This window comes from Phascolarctos cinereus, unplaced genomic scaffold (genome assembly GCF_003287225.1).
Source record: "Phascolarctos cinereus isolate Bilbo 61053 unplaced genomic scaffold, phaCin_HiC Scaffold_881;HRSCAF=1534, whole genome shotgun sequence".
Classification (NCBI taxonomy): Eukaryota; Metazoa; Chordata; class Mammalia; order Diprotodontia; family Phascolarctidae; genus Phascolarctos; species Phascolarctos cinereus.
This window is the reverse complement of record NW_027556270.1, coordinates 10,421-15,303: the sequence shown is the minus strand read 5'-3', so window position 1 is coordinate 15,303 and position 4,883 is coordinate 10,421. Positions and strand designations below refer to the sequence as shown.

Sequence of the window (4,883 nt, the reverse complement as noted above, 5' to 3'; positions counted from 1 at the left end):
GACTAAGAGCTTAAGAGACCTCAGAAGCCAGTGAATCCAACCTGCCTCTGACCAGGAATCTCCTCTCCCACACAGGAGGTATGCATTAGAGATGGACCATGGCCACAGCTGCCTTCAGGCAGAGAGCTCAGTGAAGTTGGGCTCATTAGACACCAGCCCAGAGACCTCCATTGAGAAGTCCCAGATGAGAGCAGTGCCTCTACTACTTGTTCAATGAGTGGCTGACAGAATGTACTCATGCAGTTGCTGCTAGGCTGAGCTTCAGGACCTCTCCTCAGTGTGCCCGTTGAGGGTTTGGTGACTCCATTAATCAGGCAAGTTGAAATCAGGGCTCCCCAGGGAACCATCATGTGAGTTCATTCTCACTCCTCCCCATTCTCTGCCACAGAGTTTAAAATCAGTTGTGTTGTACCAATCCCTCTGACCTGCTTGTGGGGACAGCTAGGAGAGTCCTTACCACCCAAACTCAGAAAGAAGCATTGGAGGCTTGAGGCTCTGGCTCTAGATCATGAAGGGTTACAGCATGTGTTAGAAAGAGTGCTGGATTTAGGGACACGGGATCTGGGTTCAAATGCCATATTTGCCACTTACTACTTGTGACCTTGGGCACTTCCAGCCTCCCTCTGAAGAGGGATAGGAAATGCACTACAACCTCCCAAGGCAGCCCATTCCATGCTTGAGATCCCTTCCTGGCAACACCTGAAACGGCTTAGGGGGCATAGCCCTTAGCACAGGCCACATGTGGTTGAGCTTGTCACACTGGGGGCCCACCTCTGGGGTCAGGAAGGGAACAAGGCTTAGGACCAACAGATGGCTGATGGTGGAATTGGATGGCACAATAATTACTGGCAGTAGGTTTGACCAATCTGTGTTCATTATAACCTAGAAAACAAAGAATGGACAGTTAAGGGAGGCAGTACCTAATTCTAGAGAAAAAGGAAGAGAGCAGCTTGGAGGCTCAGTTGAAATAAGGACTTAGTTTATCACCCCTGGGCAACCACGGGACTTGCATCTTTGTGGGGAGAGAGAGAGAAAATTCTCCTGTCCACTGCCTAACTCTTGTCTGAGACCCAGCCAGGAAGGAAGAGAGACCAAAGAGGCTTGTAGCTTTAAGTGATTTCCTGTGGGAGCAAATGTAGACTTTTCCTTCTCTGGCCTAAGGAATCACTCATTGCTCCTAATTCTGCCTTCTGGGGTCCAGCAGAATCCAAACCTTCTTCCTTATTACACTCTTCTGGATAATTGAAGAATTCTATCGTGATGTCCCCAAGCTAAACACGAACAGTTCCTTCTAGCTGTCACCATCATCACCACTAGTATTTGATATACAGTGCTTTAAGGCTTGCAAAACACTTTGGACGTGTTATCTCATTTTATCCTCACAACAGATTTATGAGGATTGGTGTTACTATTATTATCCTCCTTTTGCAGATGAGGAAACTGAGGATCAGAGAGGTTAAGTGACTTGCCCAGGTCACACAGCCAGTGAGTTGTGAGGCAGGATTTGAACTCAGGTTTTCCTGACTCTAGTATCAGGACACTATCTACAGCATTGCCTATCTGCCTCTACCCTATAGTTTTCAATTGTCTCTCCAGACTGCGGCTTCTCAAAATGGACTTGCTTCAGCTTGTCAAGGCAGAGGAAAATGGGATTGTCACCTTCCTCCTTTCAGGCTCCTAAACTTCTGTTCTTGCAGACTACTCATTTATGACCAGAGATAGCATGGGAAAGTGGCTTGAACTGGGAATTCAGAGCCAAGAAGATCCTAACTCAGAACCCATGTCTTACACTGAAAGAACTGTGTGATCCTGGAAAATCACTTAATCTCAGGCTCAGGCAACTCTCTAAGATGACAAGTTTTTGATAGGCTGTAATTTGCCTCATGGGAGGGAATTCCCATGCCCGAGGATGATGCATTAACATATTAACATATGAGTGTTGTTTTTGCCTGCCATATCACTTGGATGGCTCTTATTAGTTTCAAATAAAATGCTATCTAGTCCTGTCTCCCCAAATCTATATACTTATTTTGATTTTTTTTTAAAGTCCTAAACACAGAACTTAGGATTCTAAAATCATAAATTTGGAGCTGGCACAGACCACATCTTGGCCAACACATTTATTTTACAGAAGACAGAGCTGAGGCCCATATAGATTAGTTAGTTAGTCAACAGCCAAACCAAGAGGAATAGCAAAGCTAGGATTTGAACCCAGATCCTTCTCCTTCCAATTCACTTCCTTCCCCTACAGAACAGATTGATTCTTATTAAATTTCACCTTGTTGGAACTGAACCATTATTTCAGTGTGTTGAGACTTTTTCAAGCTTCTGATTCCATCCTACTTCTTAGATAGCTATCCTTGCTAAATTCATGTTATCTATACTTCTACTTGCTGCCATCTACATCTCCAACCTAGTAATTACTGAAAAGGCTGGATTTGTGACCAAAAAAATAGGATGAAGTACAAATATCTGTGGCTACAATAGATGACAACTCAGAAGGGCACCAAGTATTGGGCAGTCTAGGGAATCAGGTGTGGGTAGGTTCTATCTCTTATAGTTAGCCGAACAAAGGAGGAATTGGAAGAAAGGATTCTGGGTAAGGGTGGAGTTAGGGCCTGGATAAAAGAATAATGCTTTAAAATGTGAAGAGACAATGATATTGAGGGTATAGCAGAAGACTTGGCAGGGAGAGTAGCCAAGATTTTGGTTCAGGTAGATAGCTCACCATCAAGGTAAAGACTGTCCTTGTCCAGGGCATAGGGACCCAGCCTGGTGATACCATGTGTCTCCCTGCTCAGCTCCCAGTAAACCTTCTCTCTGTCCAAGACAGGGTTGGCAGGGACAATGTGATGGGTACACAGGGAATCCACTCCAGCTGCAAATCTCTTCTTCATAGGTCTAGGTAAAAAAATGTGTAGGGTGACATGGATACCCACGAAATTGGTGCTGAGAAACCCGATGAGGATTCTGGGTCTAGAGATAGTTAAACTGAGGTGACCTGGGAAAGGCTGATGGTGACCTTGGAATAGTTGATGAGTTAGCATTACTGAGTACTGAGAAACCAGAGAACATTCTTGACATTAGACTGCTTGTTCTAAATCATTACTTACGAATGAAATTGTCTTTCCTGAGAACTCATGGATGAGAGGGACTGGGATAAAGTTGTTTGGGATTTGAATTTGAAACTAGAGAAAACAAGACTAAAGGCAAGTACATGAACAAGTTTCCTTTTTATCCACGCTCCATTGGAGGTTAATCCTCAAGGGTATGGGGGACACATTTCAATGGTTACCTCAAAAAAGTCACCTTGCACCCAGAGTAGAAGGGGCCAATGCTACTTTTTCTGAATAAGAGACTGATCTGGCGAAGGAAGGAAAGAGTCATGTGATCCTGGGGGTAAGAGAAGACAAATCCCAACCAAGGAATGGGGAAGGCGGCTGTGCAGTTGGGGGATGGGACAGGCAGTGAGGAAGACTAACCTGGAGCTGAAGGTCCCTCTCTGTAGAGTTGAATTTGTCAGAACCTGGGTTCCCCATGTCTTCTGCATAGAGTAAGTTGGTGATGGTGAAGTTTAGAAGGAAAGATTCCAGGTTAGCAGTGCCACTAACTGAAGAAAGAAAGGGAGAGAAACATCTATGTGTGAGCAGGAGCCATGTCTGCTAGCATGCCCAGGGACACCGAGTGGCCGTTCTATTCTTTTCTGGAAGGAAAACTCATTACCCTGGTTCCACTGATATCCCTGGTAGGAAAGTTTCCCACTTTATTCAGCTTTTCCCCAAGGACAAATATCTCATGACAAAGCCCATTAAGACACTCCAGGGAAGGATTCAGAGATGCTAACAGTTTGTACTTGTGCTCGTAAAGAATGGTAGTGGGCTGGAAGATGTTACTGGAGCAAAAGTTGATGACACAGGAGCAGAGAATAAATTAGGAAGAAAACCATTGGTAAAACCACAACTGGTAAAACTACAGAACGAAGAGAAGACCATTGGATGGGAAAGGGGCTTTACTTGGCTTGGTCAAGATTGATCAATAAAAAAAATTTATTAAGCACTTACTATATACAAGAACCCGTACTAAGTGCTGGAGATACAAAAAAAGGCAAAATATGGTTCCTGCTTTTTAAATTTTTTTTAAAAATTTTTAGGCAATTGGGGTTAAGTGACTTGCCCAGGGTCACACAGCCAGTAAGTGTCAAGTGTTTGGTCTGAGGCCAGATTTGAACTCAAGTCCTCCTGACTGCTCTATCCACTGCACCACCTCACTGCCCTATGATCCCTCTGCTTTCAAGAAGTTCAGAATCTAATAGGGGAGATTACCAAGTGGGGACCCATATTCTAGCAGAGAATAAGATGAAGTTGAATTATTACAAGAGGTGTCAGGGACTGAGGTAAAAGGATTTTGTTGGGGGCAGCTAGGTGATGTAGTAGATAGAACACTGGTCCTAAGGTCAGGAGGACCTGAGTTCAAATCCAACCCCAGACACTTGACAATAGCTGTGTGATCCAAGGCAAGTCATTTAACCCCAATTGCCTCACCAAAAAACAAAAAAGGATTTTGTTGCTAATGCTGGTCAGACAAGGGGGGCTTTTGTGAGGGGGCTTTCATTTTCCTCATCTTTTGAGTGGGATACAAAGATTTATGCCAAGTGCCTGCATGGATCTTTCTGGTAAATTATCAAATGTTTAAATCTTGTCTGTTCTGTATGACAGGAGAACTCAGAGGACAAGTCACACCTCCTATCTTGTCTTGCCTCTACTTCTTAGAGTAAGAAGGATTTGTATGGATAAAGTCTGTTTCCTTTTTCCTTCTTTCAAGAGCTTTGAAAAGCCCAGTGAGCACTTTCCAGAATACTTCAGTCACCATATTCCTACCCGCGT

The 4,883-nt window shown here is 44.1% G+C and overlaps 1 long non-coding RNA gene across 1 annotated transcript; it reads right to left on the bottom strand.

The window, feature by feature from the left end:
• Positions 1-775: 775 nt before the first annotated feature.
• Positions 776-4,883, bottom strand: LOC144454954 (uncharacterized). The gene is made up of 4 exons (XR_013483499.1): positions 4,740-4,883; positions 3,483-3,610; positions 2,729-2,901; positions 776-882 (listed from the first exon to the last, which is right to left on the bottom strand). It is a non-coding gene; the product is annotated as an uncharacterized LOC144454954 (long non-coding RNA).